The 23,611-nt window shown below is 42.5% G+C and overlaps 1 protein-coding gene across 2 annotated transcripts in view; it reads left to right on the top strand.

Moving 5' to 3' along the window:
• The window catches only part of NTM (neurotrimin), a 396,615-nt gene that overhangs the window by 27,923 nt on the left and 345,081 nt on the right, over positions 1 to 23,611 (top strand). The window lies entirely within an intron of this gene.

The raw sequence follows: 23,611 nt of genomic DNA, 5'->3' as shown, positions 1-23,611 counted from the left end.
TATGCAAAGTGCTGCGTGCAACTCCTGTGCAATCCCACTGCTATGGAATATAATGGAATAGCAACAAATATTGTCCTCTGTTCCCAGGAACAGCTGATTGTGGAGGAAGAGGAGTGGGGAATGCTTGTTGGAGATTAAACAAGACATTAATTGGTATAATTTACTGGATGAATATTTTAAGATTTACTGGAGGGGGTCTATATTTACTTTGTTGTCTCAAGTGTTTTACAAATAATGCCAAGTACAGACAAGCAAATTTCCATGCACAGTGCACATATGACTGCCTGCCATTCGTTCATTAGAGGACGCCCTATAGACATAGTTCACTTCCCTACAGTTGCAGAACTTGTATAGACACTTTTGTTGCAAATGATGGCCCCAAAGCTTTCAGGAATGTTTCTTTATCTCTTTAAATAACTCTTGGTGTTTTTTAGGGTCAGAGTGTCCTGTTTCTGATTCTGGGTAAGTTTAGTGGAGTATTTGAGTACCTAACACCAGACACGGGTCCTATTACTCTTTGTACCCAACAAATGTTAAGTGTAGAGGAGTGATTTGTTGCTGAATTTTGCATGTGGTCCCAATGTTGCTACATCCTTGAAACATGAAAATTATTTAAATAGACCAACCTTGTTTTGATGATGTGATCAGTTTATGAACTGACACAACCTGTGACTTTTTTTTAAATGCCATTTCCGAATACACATTACCAAAATATTTTATCAGAGCGAAGCCATCCCGCCAAATACATTGTTTCCTTTTAATTGATTCTGTTGCTGGGAAGGATAAGTTCACATGGCAGTGTGAATGTAGCATGTGGAAGGGTACAAAGGGAGAAGGCGGATACTATGGAGGATAAAAAGAGGAGAGGCACGGTTTACAATTTCTCACACATCTTATTTGTGTTTACATATTTTTTTAAAGGGTAATAACTCATAAAACTGTTGCTTTGATTCCACTCACTAAGTGGCATTTTTCCATTTTGTATTTGTGGGCAGAGTAGAAACTCATTAGCCTGGAACTGGAGTCGTATCCCTGAACACTCTTCTCTTCTCCGCCAGCCCCGCCCCAGCCCAGCTCTAGCCCCAGCCCCAGCCCCGTCCCAGCCCCAGCCCCAGCCCAGCACAGCACAGCCCCAGCCCAGCACAGCCCCAGCCCCAGCCCCAGCCCAGCACAGGCCCAGCCCCAGCCCCAGGCCCAGCCCCAGCCCCAGTCCAGCACAGCCCCAGCCCCAGCTCCAGCCCCAGCCCAGCCCCAGGCCCAGGCCCAGCCCAGCCCAGCCCAGCCCCAGCCCCAGCCCCAGCTCAGCCCCAGCCCCAGCCCCAGCTCAGCCCCAGCCCCAGCCCAGTACAGCCCCAACCCTTTTGGGGGAGTCAGCCCAGCCCCAACTCTTTTGGGGGAGTCAGAACAGCATAAGGAAAGGAACCCTTGGGATAGGAATTCAAATCCTGTCTCTCCCACTCCATAGCTGTGTGTGACCTTGGGCAAATTAATTAATTACTTAGCTTCCATTTTCTTATCTGTAATCCTTTTTGTAAACTGAGGATTAGAGGAGATAATGTTCACAGTAGAGGGCTGGGGGCAAAGGCAGGCAGCCCTCTGCATCCCCCAGCCTGAGAGCTGCCACCATTTGTTTCCCACAGGTCCAGGTGGTCTCCCTTCCTCTGGTTCAGCACCTTGTCTACCTGGGGAAGAGGGGATGCCACTGACAGTGGCTGGGCCCCTCTCATGGGACAGGTGCTGTGCAGGCATCCTGAGGTACGTGACCTCATGACTGTGACAGTCACAGCTAATCAGTGGTGGCCTGGGATTCAAACCCAAGCCTATCTGATTCCTTTGTCTGCCCTTTTCCACTAAACTATTCTGGGTCCCCAAGCTGAGCATGGGCTAATGGCTCTTTCCAGGTTATAAAGCATTTCCTCATAGTCTCTTCACTTCTCTCTCCCTCAAGACTATAAGACCCTGGACAGCAGGGAGTGTCTTTATCTCTACATCTCCAGAGCCAGGCATGGTCCCTCGCCCATAACACTGGAACAAACACAGGCAAAACAAATGCTAGACTTTTACTTTACTCCTCCCGTAAGCCCAGGAGGTGTCAGGAGGATGGGGATAATGCTTGCAAAGCACCTCACACAGCTCAGTAAACGCAGGTTCTTATTGTTATTATTGAGAAACAGGTATTATTCAGTTGGAGTGATCAAAACAAACCCCCCAAAAACCACTCAATAATGGATTTGAGCTCAACGCAATTCTTGTGTTTCCACTAGACTTCATCGCCCTTCACTCTAAGTGAAGTGTAGATCTATTCAAATGGGCAAGTGTTGGCTGCATAATAATCTACATTAAAGAGCACACTTATAGTTATTGAACATCATCCCATATTATAACTGATTTTCCTTCCTCTACTTGCTTCCTTTTTTCCCTTTCTTCCCCTTCCTTCTGGAGACATTTATTGATTATCTATTTTATGCCAGGGTTTTATTATTTGCTGGAGATTTAAAAAAAAATGAATAAAGTAAAGAAAGCTATAAATTCATAGGAAGATGGGCACTTCAACAACTGACTGTAATGTAAATGGAAAGTGATATGGCAGAGGCAGGCACAAACTGCTCTGCCAAAACAGAAGGGAGAGTGGGTTAGTAGGGTAGTTATTCCTCGCTGCTGTAATAAACAGCTTCCAAATCCTAGCAAGCCAACACGATACAAGTCAGTTTCTTAGTCATGCAATGTCCATTGCAGGTGACATGGCTCTCCTAGTTGACCTCCTCCAGGGGGTGATTTAGGGACCTGGGCTATTTCCATTGTGTGGCTTATTTATATTGGAGTTCTTGTTTCCCTGTAGTTGGACAGGAGAGAGAGAATAGAGAATCATGGAATACGTTTTGGTGCCAGGCCTGGAAATGGAGTCTAGAACTCTAACATGTCTCCACTTAGCTGCAAGGAGCTGGGAAAGGTATCTTGGCTCTGATTCTAGGAGGAAATGACAATGGTTATGTGGACATATAACGTTGTCTCTGCACAGGGGACAGTTATTTCTATTGAGAGCAAGAATAGGGGTCTGGGGATCCAGGAGGACCCTGCAGAGGAGGCCACATTTGCCTGAGCTCTTGAAGAATGTGTAGGGTTCAGCCACGTGGGAATGTTGCAGGGCGTTCCAGGCAGAGACTCATAAGAACTAGGCATGCACCTGTGAATCTTTGTAACACAGTCCGGGGAGTGGAGTCGTCAGGTAAAGAGGCATTTCAGGCAGCATTTTGCTGTTCTGCACCCTCATGTCCTCTTCTCACCCCTCCCTTCCATCATCCTGCCTGCTGGTGGGTATTTACCATTTTGGTTGCCCAGCATCCAGACTCCTTACCTATTAGAGGAGATTCTCTGTTGTGTGCTCCTAGAGGGGCCATGGGCCCATCTCCCCTGTGGAAGCTCTCTACATACTTTCCTTACTCACTCCCTGGCATCTTGGGTTTGGACATATGATCTAGGTTCATCCTAACCAAAGCCGCATCCAAGATGTCAACTCTGGGCTAGCGGCACAAAGGAGAAGGGGTAGCCAGAGGCCAGTAGCACTCTAGGGGGTAGGCCAAGTAATCTGTGTTTCAAACCCCTCAGGTGCTTCTGATGTGCGCTGCAGTTTGAGGACCACTGCTTTAACCTATTTCTCCCTGCTGAATTCACCCTCAGAGTTTTAGATTCAGTAGGTTTGGGGTGGGGCCTGAGAATTTGCATTTCTGATAAGTTCCCAGACAGTACTGATGCTGTTAGTCTAGGGACCATTCTTGGAGAGCCTCTGTGCTACCATATTACCTCAAAAATATAAAGGCTGCTACCATATTTCCTCAAAAATATAAAGAATAGAAAAGAGGAGGGAGGGGCAGAAATGAATAGACCCTCCAGGCAGAATGAAAGGGACCAGTAAGGAAGGCTGACAGGGTGTAACTCTTCTGCCTCTCTTTCTCCCCTTTGAACTCTGAGCACGCTTCTCTCATTTCTGCCCATCCCTTCCCATCACATTGGCCCACTTCGCATGGGTAAAAAATTTTAGAAATGCAACTTTTTTTTTCTCTACAAGCGCCAGTTCTGTCATTAGAAATGTCTTGCTAAATTAGATCACAAATAAGCCAAGAATATCCTCCAAAATGCAGCATCAGAACCTGACCATTCCCTCCCACGTCCTGGTGATGGCCCAGAGCTGCTCTCTTTACAGCCTGGCAGACATTCTAATTCTGACTCACATTTTTCTAAAAGAGAACGAATTACCTGTTACACTGATATTCCTTAAAGAAGATTCTATCTTAGAGGAACTTTATAAAATCCATATTTGGGCATTATTTGTATGTGAAAATCATTTTCTTCCTGCTCATAAACTTTTCTGACTCCGTTTTTTTTTTTCTCTTTTTTGTGAGAGCTTACAAAGGGCTGGTAATTTTAAAACGTCATATGTGACACTGATATGCTGTTGATAGCAGATAAATGCCACTGGCTGATGTGAAGACAATTTGTCTGGAAAATATGAAGTTCTATCTATCCGGAATTACTAGGCGCAGGGTAAAATCCTCCATTTGTAAAAAAAAAAAAAATCACCAGTATTGAGTTCTGTGCTTTCTTTTTTTTTTTTTTTGCAAGGAAGATCAGCCCTGAGCTAACATCCATGCTAATCTTCCTCTTTTTGCTGAGGAAGACCGGCTCTGAGCTAACATCTATTGCCAATCATCCTCCTTTTTTTCCCCAAAGCCCCAGTAGATAGTATGTCATAGTTGCACATCCTTCTAGTTGCTGTATGTGGGACGTGGCCTCAGCATGGCCGGACAAGCGGTGCGTCGGTGCGCGCCGGGGATCCAAACCCGGGCTGCCAGTAGCGGAGCGCGTGCACTTAACCGCTAAGCCACCGGGCCGGCCCCGTGCTGTGCTTTCTTGATCCTTCTCCTCATATTGCATTAGACACAAGAGGCAGGGGCTGCTGGTGAGAGGTGAGTTCTTAGTGCACTGTGTTTGGGCGGCCCCTGTGTTGCAGGAAGGAGCGCAGGCAGTTCTCGGATCCACGCACAAGACATAGGGGACACACGTGGTAGATTGAACATCCACATGCTAGTCCCAGCTTTGCTTCCACACAAGGAACAATGATATCAGCGTGTAATCTCAGCATTTTGCCCTTGAAATAAAATGCTGCCTGCTGCTCTGATATCCAGTAGCTCACTCTTCACTAATTCACAATAGGTCCCAGTGGATTGGCATCCCCTCCCTCTGAAAATTGCAGTGTGCACTTCATCTCCTCCTGTTTAAAACGAGGATGAGCGTGCTTATAGAGTTTAAGAATTGGAAGCTGCTTCAGGGATAGGTATTTGTAGTTTCATGAATTATTTATTTAAGCAAATGTATACAGAGCATTTGTGTGTTGGAGTAGATGCCTGATCACACTCGAAGGGGGGTCGTGGAAATGTATCATGCCACAGCATCACCATTTTGACACATGTGGCGTGTAGAGTCAAAACACTGCTCCTGGGATAGAACAGGATTAGTTCGGTTTGGAGTCATTTGGCTCTGGTGATGCAAGACTAAGTAAATGCGTTTTATCATCTCCCCTGTTGTGTAAGGATAAAGCCCAGCCTGGATCTGTTTGGGCCTCATGCCTGGAGTTTGAACTAAACACAGTCCCACTGGTGTGTTGTAGGATTTCATTGTTTTTGTTTTTGTTTTGTTTTCCCCTTTGACGAAAAACAAATCCAGGAAAACAGCAGTATGTGCTTTAAAGGTTTGTAGCGTTTTCCTTATAGGTAGATTCACAAAATAGTATAAAGCCCAATTTTTAAATGTTTGTGTGAGACAAAGTCTCTGCTTTCCCTCTTTCCTCGGCATCTCCCGTCACACGTAGCGCACCCGCACGTGCAGCCAGAGGCCTGCGGTGACACCTGACAGTGCGCTCAGGTGTTTCATTGGCAGCAGTGCGGGAAGTGGTGCCTGCATGTCCTCTCGTGTGCGGGCAGATCCAGCCGCCAGCCCACTTAGCGCCCGTTACTCCACCAGTGCAGTGGGGCAGCTTCTTGACTCCCTGGGTGTTTTCATCTGCTCCTTGCTGGTCCATTGGAGGTTAAAGATTTAAGTGAGGGAAACTAGAGTGAGCCCCTACATCACATGTGAATGGATACTCCTCTCTGAAAATGGTAAGAGGCAAAATATCAAGAGTAAAACGTTAACCGGGTATTCAAGTTTTTACCTAAATATTCAATATTTCTAAAATCATTTGAGGAATTAACCCCAAAGTGAATCATCAGCCAGCCAGTGTTTGTGAAAGAGAAAGGGTGAATTGCATACATTACTTGGTTAATTGCCCCTGTGGGGTAGTCCCTGAATTGTGCACTGACTTCCTGCACCCTTACTGACACCCTGCAGAAGTCCCACACAGAAGGGTAAATGTAATCGCTCGCTATGATGCGTTCATCCTGAAATCTCCTGGACACAGAAGTATTAAAATGAATAGACGGCGTCTGGCAGATCCCTTCCTGCCAGTGATAAGCAATCTTGCCTATTAAGTATCTTCCAGTGCAGGCAGATACTTCTATTCCGTGCACGGACACTGGCATGGCGTGGGATGATTGATTGAATGTATCTATACTTTGTATACAGCTAATGAACTGGGGATGGTTGCTTAAAAGGAAGACTGATAGAACCCAGGAGTCTGTAGCCAGATTCTGCCCAGAAGGAGAATGAGGAAGCGGTCCAGGGAATCGGGGTAAAGGGGGAGATCAATCAGGTAGATAGACATTATAAACAGGCCTGGGAGGCTGGGGCTTGCAGGCAGTGTGAGAGACTCTCGGAAAACGGGGAGAAATGAGGAAATGGACGGCTGATGAATGCTTCGCTGCTTTCCATCCTTAGCACGCTTGGGTTGGGCAGCCATATGTGCTTTTTAAAAAAAAAATCTTCTTTGTAAATCCTGGAAACATTTGTCTGAAAAGACGTTAGAAATCGTACCAATGTCCTTATTTTAGATAGGAGAAAGCACGTAGGTAAAATAAATTGCCTCAGAAGTCAAACAGGCAGATTTCCTTATATTTATTGTTCTTTAAAGGAAAAAGGAAAAGGTTATTATTGTTGTTTAAAATAAAAATGGAAAAGAAAAGAAGAAAAAGACCCAAGCTCGCTGTGGAAACCTAAACAGTTCAGTATTTTAAGAAGTAGAAAAGGAAAGTTTCCTTGGAGAGGTCTTTCTCCTCCTCCTCCAGAGACATCCCTAAGTTTGCATGTATTTTTACATTCATTTCTACACTAATTGTAGATATGAATGTACACTAGATTGTACACTAATGAAATATGTTACAGGTATTGATCTATGGTTTCTTTTATTTACAGACAGTATATTGACAATATACATCCTTGGCAGTATGAATAAATTAATCTTGTTTCTTTTACCTAGATGAATAATATTCTATTTTTAAGATGCCATAATATATTTCACTAGTTCCTTGTAAATTCACATGGAAGTTATTTCTAGTTCTTCTGCTCTGCCCAACAAGGCCACCATGAACATCTCGGTGCAGCACATGAGTGGCTCTGTAAGGCAAATTCCTAGATACGGAATTGCTAGGACCAATGGTATACAAATTAAAAGTTTGAGAAATACTGTAAAATGGCCTAACAAAAGGATTATTAGAATGTGCCATCCCCCCAACTGTATATAGAAGTTTCCAGAAAACCTAGCCAGTAGTGTTTTTAAACATTTGACATTCATCAGACTGGTAGGTGAGAAATGTTTAATTTATATTTCTGTAATTATGAAGTTGACTGTCTTTTCATGTATTTTCCGGCCATTTTTATTTGATTTTCTTTGTATTGCTTGTTCACGTTATTTGCTTCTTGTTGTTGTTTTATTTTCATCTTTCTTATTGATTTGTGAGAGTACATAATGTGTTAAGGTAATTTGACCATTATTATGAATGTTATAAATTACAGTTTGTTGTTTGCAATCTTATTTTGTTTATTAAACATATTTTTCTATATAAAACGTTTCATTTTTATGTAGTCAAATAACTTTGCCTCTATGACTTCTGAGCTCATGGTTAAAAAGATCTTCCCGTTCCCCATCCTAAGTTTTTGAACAGTATGAATTATTTTCCTAGTAGTTTGTTTAATTTAATTTTCATGTTTCCTTGTTGATCCCTCTGAAATGTATTTTATGTCGTGAGGGGGATCCAGCATTTTTCTTTTGTATAAACAAGCTCATAGTCCCAACATGGTGTATTAAGTAGTCTACCCACTCCCACTGAATGGAAATGCCATCTTTATTATATAAAAATGACTGTGTGGTGGAGAGAAGTCAAGATGGCGGCGTAGGCAGACTCTGAACTCACCTCCTCCCGCGGACACAGCCAATTTACAACTACTTGTGGAAAAATTACCCCTGAGACAGAACTGAAAACTGGATAAGAGGAACTCCTGCAACAAAGGACAATCCTAATTGAGGTGGAAGAGGCAGAGACTCCCTTCTGGAGAGGAAAAACGCCACCTTCACAAGCCGCCAGCTTCACGGCCGCCTGGGAGCAGCCCAAAGGTACGCAGCCCTCCCTGGAGGAGCGGGGCCCTGAGCCGGAAGCGCCCCCACTGCGGGCATTTTGTGGACCCAGCACAATCGAGGCGAGTGGCAGAATATCTGACTTTGCCTGCTACTAAAACATTGGGGAGCACCCCCAGAAAACCTGGTTCACAAAGAAACTAAAACCGGCTCCTAAAGGGCCTGCACGCAAACTCACCCGTTTCAGAAAGCATTCTAAAATCACCAGAAAGAAAGGTGCACAGTGCTGTGGTGAAAAGAGACTCACCTGATAGGCCCTGAGTGCATCTCGCTGAGAGGTGAGACCTCTCCAGGGACTGGGACATTGGCGGCGGCCATTGTTGTGGCCTGGTGTGGGCGTGCTGACACAGACGCCATTGGAGTTCTCCCTGAGGCCTGCTAGCCCAGGTCTGCCCCACCTGCTAGAGCACCGATTTAATCCAGCTCAGCCAGGGCAGGCAGCCCACCCTAGAGACTGGCCCCACCCAACAACAAGCCCTCAGGCAATTTGTGGGCCTGCATAGATTGGTGACTAGATTCTCTGCAGCCTGGCAACTGAGCCGACTTCAGTGGGGCAGGGTGTGCACAAGGAGCTGGTGGAGAGTGTGGGGTGGTGGTGGAGTGTGTGGGGCTCCCGCCGTGGAGAGACTGGGTCTGCTTCGGGAGGTCGGGGCAAGCACATGGGGCAGGACAGTGTTGACTGTGTGTGTGGACCTGTGGGTGGCAGGGCTTGTCAGCTGCAGAAGACTTGTGCTTCTCAAAGACCCACAATAGGGGGTTTGCCCCGCCTTCCAAAGTCTGAAACAACTGGGTGCTCCTGTACCTGAGGCCAGCCCCACCCAGCTGCAATCCTCAGAGAGCTGACAAGAGACCTAAAGGCTGGAGGCTTATAGCAATTGTAAGGCCCTGAGCCTAACAACCTGCCACGCTGGGGGCCTACTCACTTAAAAGAAATACTGCAACACAAATGTGGTATTAGAACTTGCAGCCAACTGTGCTGGGGCTCCCTACACCTGATAAAGAGACTGAAGGGCCCACAACAACTACAAGCAGCTAAGCATTACAACAGCTGGCCAGGAGCATAACTCGGCCTCCCTGGGTGCCCACAGGGAGAGCAAACAGGCCACAACAGAAGGACACACGTAGCCCACATAGGGGTCACCCCTGGAACATAGAGAACTGAGGGAAGCACACTGCAGGACTCCTAAGGCATCACTTGTATAAGGTCACCTATCCAAGAGCAGGAGACATAGCTGACCTACTTAATACGTAGACACAAGCACAGGGAAAGAGGCAAAATGAGGAGGCAAAGGAATACATTCCAAGTAAGGGAACAGGACAAAACTCCAGAAAAGGAACTAAGTGAAACAGAAATAAGCAACCTACCCGACAGAGAGTTTAAATATGAGTGTTAAGGATGCTCACTGATGTGGGGAGAAGAATAGATGAACTCAGTGAGAATGTCAACAAAGAAATGGAAGATATAAAAAAGAACCAATCAGAAATGAAGAATACAATACTGGAAATGAAAAATTCGCTAGAGGGACTCAAAAGCAAAGTAGAGGATACAGAAGAACGGATCTGCGAGCTGGATGAAAGACTAGAAGAAATTACTCAAGCTGAACAGGTAAAAGAGAAAAGAATTAAAAAGAGTGAGGACAGTCTAAGGGACCTCTGGGACAACATCAAGCGCACTAACGTCCGTGTTATAGGTGTCCCGGAAGGAGAAGAGTGAGACAAGGGGGCAGAGAATCTATTTCAAGAAATAATATATGAAAACTTCCCTAATCTAAGGAAGGAAACAGACATCCAGGTACAGGAAGTGCAGAGAGCCCCAAAGAAGATAAACCCAAAGAGGCCCACACCGAGACACATCATAATCAAAATGTCCAGAATTAAAGATAAAGAGAGAATCCTAAAAGCTGCCAGAGAAAGACAAGTTACATACAAAGGAAACCCCATAAGGCTATCTGCTGAGTTCTCAGCAGAACCTTACAGGCTAGAAGAGAGTGGCACGATATATTTAAAGTGCTAAAAGGAAAAAACTTACAGCCAAGAATACTCTACCGAGCAAGGTTATCATTCAAAATGGAAGGAGAGATCAAAAATTTCCCAGACAAGCAAAAATTAAAGGAGTTTGTCACCAAGAAACCAGGGCTACAAGAAATGTTAAAGGGACTTATTTAAGGGGAAAAGAGAAGACCACAAATAGGAAAAATTATCTATTTCCAGGATAAGAGGGCAATGGATACAAATGCACAAAAAAGAGGTAGATATGATATCAAAAACATAAAATGAGGGAGGAGGGGAGTTAAAGAGTAGAGCTTTCAGACAGAGGTCAAACTAAAGAGACCATCAATTCTGTATAGAAGGAGAAAGGAACAGAGAAGGACTACTGAAACACTGAGAAAAAAAGTTAAAAAATGGCAGTAAGTACATACTTATCAATAGCCACTTTAAACATCAATGGACTAAATGCCCCAATTAAAAGGCATAGGGTGGCTGATTGGATAAAACACCAAGACCCATATATATGCTGCATACAAGAGACACACTTCAGACCTAAAGACACTCACAAACTGAAAGTGAAGAGATGGAAAAAGATACTCCACACAAATGGTAATGAAAAGAAAGCTGGGGTAGCAGTACTCATATCAGACAAAATAGACTTTAAAACAAAAACTGTAAAAAGAGACAAGGGCATTACATAATGATCAAGGGAGCAGTCCAACAAGAGGATATAACACTTGTAAATACGTACGCCCCCAATGTAGGTGCACCTAAATATATAAAGTAATTATTAACAGACATAAAAAGAGAAATGTACAGTAGCACAATAATAGTAGGGGACTTTAACAGTCCACTTATACCAACGGATAGATCATCCAAACAGAAGATCAATAAGGAAACACTGCCTTAAAGGACACACTAGAACAGATGGACCTAGTAGATATATACAGAGCATTCCATCCAAAAACCGAAGAATACACGCTCTTTTCAAATGCACATGGAACATTCTCCAGGATTGATCACATGTTAGGCCACAAAACGAGTCTCCATAAATTTAAGAAGATTGAAATAATACCAAGCATCTTTTCTGACCACAACGGTATGAAACTGGAAATCAACTATAGGAAGAAAATCAGAAAAGCCACAAATAGGTGGAGATTAAACAAAAGGCTATTGAACAATGACTTGGTCAACAAAGAAATCAAAGAAGAAATCAAAAAATACCTGGAGACAAATGAAAATGAAAATACAACATGCCGGAATTTATGGGATACAGCAAAAGCGGTTCTAAGAGGGAAGTTTATAGCAATACAGGCCTATCTCAACAAACAAAAAAAATCTCAAATAAACAATCTAACAATGCACCAAAAGGAACTGGAAAAAGAAGAACAAACAAAGCCCAATATCAGTAGAAGAGGGGAAATAATAAAAATTAGAGCAGAAATAAATGAAATAGAGACTAAAAAAACAATACAAAAAATTGATAAAACCAAGAGCTGGTTCTTCGAAAAGATCAACAAAATTGACAAACCTTTAGCTAGACTCACAAGAAAAAAAGAGAGAAGGCACAAATAAGTAAAATCAGAAATGAAAGAGGAGAAATTACAAGAGACACCTCAGAAATACAAAAGATTATAAGAGAATACTATGAAAAGCTATATGCCAACCAATTCGACAATCTGGAAGAAATGGATAAATTCTTAGAATCATACAACCTTCCAAAACTGGATCAAGAAGAAGTAGAGAATTTGAATAGACCGATCACCAGTAAGGAGATCAAAACAGTAATCACAAACCTCCCCAAAAATAAAAGTCCAGGACCAGATGGCTTCCCTGGTGAATTCTACCAAACATTCAAAGAAGACTTAATACCTATCCTTCTCAAACTCTCCCAAAAAATTGAGGAGTGGGGGAAGCTCCCTAACTCATTCTATGAAGCCGACATTACCCTGATACCAAAACCAGACAAGGACAACACAAAAAAAGAAAATTACAGGCCAATATCACTGATGAACATCGATGCAAAAATCCTCAACAAAATACTAGCAAATCGCATACAACAATACGTTAAAAAGATTATTCACCATGATCAAGTGGGATTTATTCCAGGTATGCAGGGATGGTTCAACATTCGCAAATCAATCAACGTAATACACCACATTAATAAAATGAAGAATAAAAATCACATGATTATCTCAATAGATGCAGAGAAAGCATTTGACAAGATACAGCATCCATTTATGATAAACACTCTGAATCAAATGGGGATAGAAGGAAAGTACCTCAACATAATAAAGGCCATATATGAGAAACCCACAGCTAATATCATCCTCAATGGTGAAAAACTGAAAGCTATCCCTCTAAGAACAGGAACCAGACAAGGCTGCCCACTGTCACCACTCCTATTTAACATAGTACTGGAAGTCCTAGCCAGAGCAATCAGGCAAGAAAAAGAAATAAAAGAGATCCAAATTGGAAAGGAAGAAGTGAAACTTTCACTATTTGCAGATGACATGATTTTCTATATAGAAAACCCTAAAGAATCCACCAGAAAACTTTTAGAAGTAATAAACAAATACAGTAAAATTGCAGGATACAAAATCAATATACAAAAATCAGTTGCATTTCTATACATTAACAATGAAGTAGCAGAAAGAGAAATTAAGAATACAACCCCATTTACAATTGCAACAAAAAGAATAAAATACCTAGGAATAAACCTAACCAAAGAGGTGAAAGATCTGTACACTGAAAACTATAAAACATTTCTGAAAGAAATTGAAGAAGACACAAAGAAATGGAAAGATATTCCATGCTCTTGGAATGGAAGAATTAACATAGTTAAGATGTCCATACTTCCTAAAGCAATCTATAGATTCAATGCAATCCCTATCAAAGTTCCAACAACATTTTTCACAGAAATAGAACAAAGAATCCTAAAATTTATATGGAAAAACAAAAGACCCCGAATAGCTAAAGGAATCCTGAGAAAAAAGAACAAAACTAGAGGTATCACACTCTCTGATTTCAAAATATACTACAAAGCTATAGTAACCAAAACAGCATGGTACTGGCACAAAAACAGACACACAGATCAATGGAATAGAATCGAAAGCCCAGAAATAAATCCACACATCTATGGACAGCTAATCTTTGACAAAGGAGCCAAGAACATACAATGGAGAAAAGAAAGTCTCTTCAACAAATGATGTTGGGAAAACTGGATAGCCATATGCAAAAAAATGAAAGTAGACCCTTACCTTACACCATACACAAAAATTAACTCTAAATGGATTAAACACATGAATGTAAGACCTGAAACTATGAAACTTCTAGAAGAAAACACACGCAGTACGCTCTTTGACATCGGTCTTAGCAACATATTTTCAAGCACCTTGTCTGATCGGGCAAGAGAAACAATAGAAAAAATAAACAAATGGGACTACATCAAACTAAAAAGCTTCTGCACAGCAAAGGAAACCATCAACAAAACGAAAAGACAACCTAACAATTGGGAGATGATATTTGCAAACCATACATCTGATAAGGGGTTAATCTCCAAAATATACAAAGAACTGATGCATCTCAACAACAAAAAAACTACCAACCCAATTAAAAAATGGGTAAAAGACCTGAACAGACATTTCTCCAAAGAAGATATACAGATGGCCAACCGACACATGAAAAGACGTTCAAAATCATTAACTATCAGGGAAATGCAATTCAAAACTACAATGAGATATCACCTCACGCCCGTCAGAATGGCTATAATTAACAAGACAGGAAACAACATGTATTGGAGAGGATGTGGAGAGAAGGGAACTCTCATACACTGCTGGTGGGAGTGCAAACTGGTGCAGCCACTATGGAAAACAGTATGGAGCTTCCTCAAAAAATCAAGGATAGAACTACAATATGATCCAGCTATTCCACTGCTGGGTATTTATCCAAAGAACTTGAAAACACCAATGCGTAAGGGTACATGTACCCCTGTGTTCATTGCAGCGTTATGCACAATAGCCAAGACTTGGAAGCAACCTAAGTGCCCATCAAGGGACGAATGGATAAAGAAGATGTGGTATATATACACAATGGAATACTACTCAGCCATAAGAAACGATGAAATCCAGTCATTTGTGACAACATGGATGGACATTGAGGGTATTATGCAAAGTGAAATAAGTCAGAGGGAGAAGGTCAAATACCGTATGATTTCCTTCATTAAGTAGTAGATAATAACAACAATAAACAAACACATAGAGACAGAGATTGGATTGGTGGTTACCAGAGGGGAAGGGAGGAGGGAGGAGGGCGAAAGGGATAATTTGGCACATGTGTGTGGTGATGGGTTGTAATTAGTATTTGGGTGGTGAACATGATGTAATCTATGCAGAAATAGAAGTATAATGATGTACACCTGAAATTTATACAATGTTATAAACCAATGTTACTGCAATACACAAAAAATTTTTTAAAAATGTATGTATCTTTAAGAAATTCTAAACTCTCCTTTATTCCATTGATTTGTCAGGCTATCACTGTTAGAGCCAGTTCTATGCTGTTTTTAAGTATTACTGTTTGTAAACTCTTTCAATACTTGTCAGGGATAGTTCTCCACATTAAGTTTCCTTCTCAGATTTTCCCTTATTGTCATCTGGGGGACAAGACAAGAGGAAAGAAGGTGAGATTCATTGTGCCGGTCCTCCATGTCGTCCTGATAACCCTCTTGGCTGTCCTGGCTCCTCAGAGCCTGGCTCCCCTCCGTCTGAAAGTCTGAGACAGTGGACATTCACCTGGTGACTCCCAAAGGACTTTCTTTGACTGTCTTGGTAATAGGGCTGGCCCTCTGGTTGGGAAAGCTGTGGAGGTTCAAAAGCAGTGCTCTGTTGTGCAGCTTCTCTTCTGCCTCTCGACTCCAGGTGCAGCTGGCCAGAGAATGGCTTTTTCCTTTCGATTACGGTGGTCTTGCTTTTTTTATACGATGCTTTCCTACATCATTTCCTTCCCTACCTGGCACTGAGGAACCGGCTTTATCGTCATACCTGATTTTTTCATCCACCCTCACCTCATGCATTAGGTATGGGATAGCTTCGGGAGCCACTTGAGGAACCGTCTTTGCCTGTGGAGCCAGTATCTACCTTCAAGGTCAATAAGTTCTGCATTCCTGTCAGCCTGCTGTCTCCTTGGGACTGCACCTGTCTGTCTTCAGTGAATCCTAGCACCAAGCAGAGCTCCTGGCAAATATAAGCACTCAAAAAGTGGTTGATGAAGGAAGAAACGACTGAAGGGAGGGTGGGAGAGAGGAGCAGGGATGATACGAGTGTGCACCAAGAATTTGGAATGAATGTAACATCTGCCAGACACAAGGGCCCTGAGGTCTGTCTGTGACTCTGTTCTTGTTTCCCTGCTGTAGCACTCTGGCCTGTTTCCTCACACATTGATACATTCAGTTACCCATATGGGGAGCAGTTACTATACCAGTTAATAACATTGACCTTGGCATCAGTCAGATCTGAATGTGAGTAATGGCCATACCACCTACTGGTTTTGTGATTGGTTTAATTTACTTTTTTAAGCCTCAGTTTTTCCTCCTTAGGTTAGTAGTGAGGTTGAAATGAGATAATGCATTGAAAGCACTTGTTATAGAGCCTGATATGAAGTTTGTTGTTAGTGCCATTGAGTTGATTCTGACTCCTGCCGACCCTGTGTACAGCAGAGCAGAACCCTGCCCAGTCTTGTGCGCCATCCTCTCACCTTCCAGCGCTACATCAGACAATGCTCCTCTGCTAGTCATAGGGTTTCCGTGGCCAATTTTTTCTGAAGTGGGTGGCCTAGTCTGTCTTAGTCTGGAAGCTCCACCAAAACCAGTCCACCATGGGTGACTCTGCTGGTATTTGAATTTCTGGAAAAGAACTGGGCCATGGAGGTGAGAGCACAAACTCTTAACCACTAGACCACCAAGGCTGGCTTGATATGAAGTAAGCACCCAATAAATGTTAGCTACTACTAATAGGATTTCTGTTATTTTATTATCATTATTACTATCTTATTTTATTAAGTCGTAAGATGATAAATGCAGTTATGTCTTTGGCCATAAGGCCATAGGTGCTACACTGAACAAGACATTAAAAAAAAAAAAATAAGCCCAATGATTATTATATCCTAAGATATACTTTTGAGGCACTAACAAAACTTAGCCATTTTCATTTACCAAAACGTTGATATTCCTCTGATGATGGCTTGTTGACAAAGGAGTTAGTGTAACTCAGCAAGTTGACTTGCTTTGCATCTAGAAAGAATGATTGCTTGAATGAAAATTAGTGCTTTTGTCAACTCTTAGCCTCAGGGCCTTCACATTTGCTGTTCCCTCTGCCTGGAAGGGTCTTCCCCTAGATATCTCAATGGCTTCTTTTTTTACTTCTTTCAGAAGAGCATGTATCAGGGAGGCCTTCGCTGACCACCAATAGAACAGCACCACCACCTCGACTCTAGGCAGTTCCTTAGCACTTACTACCACCAGACATGTCCATATGTTTTTATTTTTTTGATTTTATTTTATTGTGGTAAGAACATTTAACATGGGATCTACCTTTTTAACAGATTTTTAAGTGTACAATACAGTATTGTTAATTTTAGGGACACTGTTGTACAGTGGATCCCTAGAAGTTATTCATCTTGCATAATTAGATTCTGTGCTCGTTGATTAGCAACTCTCCATTTTCTCTTCTCCCAGCCTCTGGCACCACCATTCTACTCTCTGATTCTGTTTGACTATTTTAGATATCTCACATAAGTGGAATCAAGCAGTATTTGCCCTTTGTAACTGATTTATTTCACTTAGCATAATGTCCTCTGTCTTCATCCATGTTATTGCATATTGTGGGATTTCCTTCCTTTTTTAAGGCTGAATACTATTGCATCGTATGTATATACCACATTCTCTATATCCATTCATCCATCAGTGGACATTTAGGTTGTTTCCACATGTTGGCTATTGTGAAGAGTGCTGCAGTGAACACTGGAGTGCTAATATACTTTTGTACATTTATTGTCTATCTGTCTATTGCCTATCATCCCCCACAAAACCTAAGAGGCATGAGGGCAGTAGCTTTGTTTTTTTCACTGCTGTTTTCTCAGAGTCTAGAACAATGTACCATCCTAGACTTAGATCCAAGCACTTATTTCGTTTGTCCTTAATATTTACTAAGATGGAAGGCAAACTCTGTTCAAGTTTTAGGCTTTGCACAAAATGAAACTCCCAGAGTGATTGGAGAAATGATCAGCTTCGACACCCTTGAAAAGTCAGAGTCTTGTGCCTAGTCCACCCTCAGGACTGGTCCTAGACCCAGAACAGTGACCCACAGTCCCACGGTCTCTGAAGTCCATCCTCTTCAGTCATGAAAATGCCCTGTGTTAGGGCCAAGTCATTTGCAAGCCTGGTTTTAGTTGCAGATCCAGACCCACTCAGGACTAGCACTGTCAGTCTTGCAGGTCATTTTCAAAAGTCATTGGGAGAGCAGAAAGCTCTGTTTTAATGTAATATGGATACTTTTTGTTGCTTCTCATGCCCCTTTCCCCTATTTTTCCAACCTATTGAGATTCCCGTAGCTAGTTGTGTTTCTTTCTCCCAGCACTTTGCACGCTTACTGTTATTTACTATTTGTAATTATTCTGCTCCTGTTTTCCTCACTAGAATATAAACTCCATGAGGGATGTTTCCCTGTTTGTTTTGTTCACCACCCTGTCCTGACTACCAGGCATGGTGCTTGACCATAGTCAGAGAATACTGATTGGACATTGACTGATGGTTTAACTTGGTTTCATCTTCCCATTCACACTGCACCCCTCAGGTTATAGGAGAGGGATGCTCGCCCCTTTCCAAACCTGCCTTCTGTGCCACTTACCTAGGTTGCTCTAGGGCCTCCCATTGGGTCTTTTTTTCTCTAGGTTCTTCACCCTGCAAAGTATCTTACACAGCAGGGATCCCAGAAGGATGCTCCTGAAGTATGGCCCAGAGCAGACCACGTTTCTCCTTTCTCCATTGCACACAAATCTTTGCTTAACAGATAGCATCCAAATTCCCTCACCTGGTTTTCTGGGCATCCATCACACCGGCTTCAGCCTTCCGTTCCAGCTTTCCTGCCCTGTCTCTCGACTCTTGCTTCAGCCAAACCAGACAACTCGTCTTCACCAGACAGACCCTGTATTTTCTCTCATACACTTTGTTCACACAGCACCCTCTATCTGAGGAGCCTTCTCACTCCCCTTTCACCCTCTCCTCTCCTTTGCATGTTTAGGTCCTACTGAAGCTTAAAAAGAACATAGAATCGGGTTAAATCCTGAATCCACTCGGCCAGTGGGTAACTCTTTCCTGACTCTCTGTTTAATAATCTGTCAAGTGGGGGAAATAATGACACCTAGCTTATCAGGATATTGTGAGGGTTCAATTAGATACTGTATATAGACTGGCAAAGAGTAAGTGTTGCATAAATATAACCCATTATTTCTCTTCAAAGCCCAGCTCAGAAAAATTCCCCTCCATCAACTCTCTTCTAATCTTCCCAGACATGGTCTCTCTTCTTCCTTACCATCTCCTGGAGGGTTGTGGCCAAGTTGGCCGGGTATTATAACTCTTCGTACATATGTTCTATCTTCCCGTCTATCTGTCTAGGATGGGAAATGCCTTGAAGTCTGGAATCCTTTCTTGTATTCTCCACAGTACTCTACATTGGAGGTGTTCCATATATATATACTTTTTTAATGGATTGAATCATTTTGCTGCTGCCCAGACTTCATTCTATTACAGTATCCTGTGGGTCAGGTAAGAATAATCTGTTTTTTACACTAGTAATGGCCCAGCAGCTAGGTCCTGATTTTGAGCTTTTAATATGGTACCAGGAAAATCATTAGTGTTGAAAGAAGTAAGATCAGAGGGTGAATAAAAAGGCATTTGATGAGGCTCTTAGTGTAACAGTATGTCTCACTCATCTTTTTTCCTTAGCCTTTGAAATAGACAATGGCCTGGAGCCTTCTTGGCAGATGGGCCATGTTTGTGCCTTAGCCACTCAACAGCCATTAGCCTAATTCCATACACTGCAGCCAAATTAAATAATAAGTAAGAGTCTATGAAAGCTGGTTTGGAGACAATGTTACTGCCTTTCACTTGATGGCCCTCTCTCAAGCAGATGTTCCCTCTCCACACTGTTAACCAACTCCGGTGAATAAGGAGCCTTCACACAGAAACAAAGATAGAGGCCTGGAGGAGTTGCCTGGGCTCTTGAGATAGGTGCATAGTCCTGTTATAAAACTCCTGCTTCCACTCACCACTCCCACCCTACATGCTGCCTACTGAGAAGACCAGGGCTTCAACCCAAATTCACAATAGCGTGATTTCTGCTTTGATACATCAAGAGTTGCTATTTGGGTTTGTAAATAGTATATGACCCACAAAAGTTCACAAAAAGAAAGTAACACCCCGGTCTTTCTCCTAACAAGTCTGATAATAAATTCTCCTTTATCATCCCTGTTTTCTTGCATCTGTGTCCTTGCTTATAGATCCCTCCTCCAAGAATGCCTCTCCCTACCCCCAAATCCTACACATCCTTTAAGGACCCACTTAAATATCCCATCCCCACGTGAGTGTCTCTGATTCTCAACTTCACTCCCTACCAGTAGTGACCAGAGTCTCCTCTTTAGTGTGAAGCACCCTTCACACTAAATCTGTCATCATTTTTAATTGTGTTCACTACTTTCAAACTTGTGTTTTGAATATTTGTATATGTGCTTCACTACCAGAATCTCGGTTCCTGGAAGGCGGGGACTTTATATTTTTCATCGTTGTATTTCCTATAAGTTTAACCTTATTTGTAATATGTCTGTGTGTATACATGTATGTACATTCACATACAGTAAATATTTTTGAATAAATGTGTGCAAACTCATTGGCATTTTAACTTTACCTGCTATCTCTCAGCTCCCCCTTGGTGGCTTCAAATTCTCTCTGCATGTAGGCAAACAGGTCTCTGTATCTGTAAATGTCTCTATCAGCTGTCATGCTCATTACCTGGCTGTCAAGGGATTAAATTCAGATATCTTCTAGAAGGTGTGGCTGTATTTCTCAACTTAAATTTTGGCAGAAAACAGAAGCAGAAAATCCCATTAATTTTCATTAAAAAAGAAGAAATTTGTTACTCTAACACAAAGATCCTTGTTGGAATAGTTATATGTTATAAATAAGCACACATGGTTTTCAGGTGTGGTAGCTGAAGTCACCAGCACTTCACCTCTATTTTCTCTTCCTGTCTTTGCTACAAATTCCTCCAGAGTCCAGAAAAGAAAGACAAATTAGAGTTATTTTGTTGTGATTCTGCTAGTGAGATGGCATGTAGATTTAAGGTCCTTGCCCCTAGTAACACACATCAACTTGTTTGTTTTGGGTCAATTTTATAAATTTTGCAAAATCAGAAAGTAGCCACTCATCTTGGCTCCTGGACAGAAATCATCAAGTTCAGGTTCCTCCAGCTGCTGGCAAGGAAGAGCACAGAGTAAGGAAGTCAGATGCTAGTTGGTTTTCAGGCATCAGGAGCAGACTGGATGGTCTGTTGTCGTGGCAACGTTTCTTTGATGTTGCAGTAAGCATGGAAAATGAGGTGCTAAGTTGTCCAAAAATAGAGACATACTATGTCCTTTTCCCCCTGATATTTTTTTTTTTTTTTTTTTTTTTTTGTGAGGAGATCAGCCCTGTGCTAACATCCGCCAATCCTCCTCTTTTTTTGCTGAGGAAGACGGCCCTGGGCTAACATCTGTGCCCATCTTCCTCCACTTTATATGGGACGCCGCCACAGCATGGCTTGCCAAGCAGTGCGTCGGTGCGCGCCCGGGATCCGAACCAGCGAACCCCGGGCCGCCGCAGCGGAGCGCGCGCACTTAACCGCTTGCGCCACCGGGCCGGCCCCTCCCCCTGATATTTTTTATAAGATATTTTCACAACATATTTTAGGACTAAAAATTAAGATCCATTTTCCTGGTTATGAGGGTAGGGTGGATATGATATCCAAGGCTTTTAGAATGGCAGAAGCCAAGAGTGTGTGTGTGTGTGTGTGTCTGTGTGTCTGTGTGTTTGCGCGTGTGCGCACAGTTAGCACAAAGAACAGGACATTGCAGACCACTACATCTACCCAGGGTGCATGAAATACAGTGAAATGCACTATTAAAATTATGTTAAATTCTTTGGGAAAGTAGACACTTCTTACCACCTAATCCAAAGAAAGCAAGGAGCTTTCTCAGGTGAGTAATTTTATTGAATTAGTAGTTTTATGTGTTCGGTTTTCTGTGGTGTTACTGGCCTGGGCATCATTTAGTCTGGTTGAAGCTCAGTGCTGGACCAAATATAAAGTGGCCACAGGCTTCCCGACTTCTGTAGAGCAGCAGTTCACTTTCTAATGAAAAAGGAGGAGGAGAAAAGAGTAGGGAAAAAGAACATTGTTGGTAGACTAAGTGTTTAATAAACCAAGAGAAGGAAAGATAAAGAGATCAAAGGTGAGAAAAAGAGGAGGAGAAATGAATAGTGTGCCATTAAGAGAATGCAGACCTTAAACATGAGTATGATTAACCAAGCCACACTTCAGAGATGGAGAAGGTATCCCATTCCTTGGTCGCCTTAGCAGCCGCTATCTCTGGTAATATCAGTTATCTGTCAGGTCGAACAGGTGAGTTCCTTTTATTTAACGATTTGTAATTAAATAAGTCAAATCAGAGGGATGCAGCAGCATTTTCCCACACTGTTCCCGGGGTGAGATGCTGACAGAGCTGTGATTTAGGATAGGCCCTCCTTTTCCTTAAAGTAACCATCTGAAGGATGCCTCCTGGCACTGAAGGGAGTCTGGGAATCAGAGGTCAGCGGTTTGGGGAACGAGACACAGGCATTGCAAATAGCACAGAGAGCTTCTTTCCCCAGACCGGGCAGGGAGCCTCCGTGGGCCTGTGGGAGGGGCAGGATGTGCAAGACCAGCCTGCTGTCCTCTGACCTAGGCCCCGGGAAGCAGGAGGGCTGCTCCAGCGCAACAGCACCCAGGCTGCCAGCCACGCCTTCAGCTGGATGGTGCAGAGGCTCCGACAACTCGCTTTTCTTATGGGCTGCATTGGGTCCACACTCCGCCAACAAGTTGGCTTGCTCAGGGCTCTCAGTGCTGTAGCAGGATTGTGTAGTCTTCCCTTCCCAACAGCACCTCCCAGGAGCCTATGTGCCCGACTGAAGTAATTGCTCCCCTCAGTGCCTGGCACAAAGTGTGTACTCAATCAACTTTTATAGAATAAATTAAGATTTTTTAGAAAACAAGTCATTTTATGTTTGTTGTGAAAGTTTTAGGAAACACTGATAAGAAAAAGCACACACATACAATTAAAGCCATCTGTAATTCACCATCCACAGTTCATCACTGTTAACATAGTGATATATATTCTTTCTTTACTTTATACCGTTACATGTCTAATTATATTTTTCATTTACAAAAATGAATCTCTGTATTACACAATCTTTTGTTACATATATAGAGAGACATCGAAAGATATTACATAATACCTATTTTATATATGTAATACCTTTCTATGTTATTAAATAGCTTATAAATTATATTTTGTGGCTACAAAATATTCCTTTTTACAGATGGATCTTCATTAATAATCCTCTATGGTTGGACAATTAGGCTATTTCCAATTGTTTGGCTGTTGTAAATACCATTCAAATGAACATCTTTGTCATTAGTATATTTACAACCATGATTATTTCCTTAGGATAAATTCTTCCAAGTGGAGTTGTAGCAGAGAATATGCTAAAGCCAGTCCTTGTTGATACCTGCTGTCAAGTGCCCTCCGGATGGGTGCCCCTGTGCACTGCTAGAGGGAGCACATCCTCATGCTCATTTCTCGACTTGGTCCCTGCCCGCACCCTATCAATGATCAGTGCTGACCACTGTAATTTTGTTTAGGTTTGCTAGTTTGATAGGTAGACATGCCATGTCATTGTAAATTGCATTTCTTTGAATAGTAATGAGTTTGAAC

The sequence above is a fragment of the Diceros bicornis genome, chromosome 7 (genome assembly GCF_020826845.1).
Source record: "Diceros bicornis minor isolate mBicDic1 chromosome 7, mDicBic1.mat.cur, whole genome shotgun sequence".
Lineage (NCBI taxonomy): Eukaryota > Metazoa > Chordata > Mammalia > Perissodactyla > Rhinocerotidae > Diceros > Diceros bicornis.
This window is presented reverse-complemented; position numbering and strand designations above follow the sequence as displayed.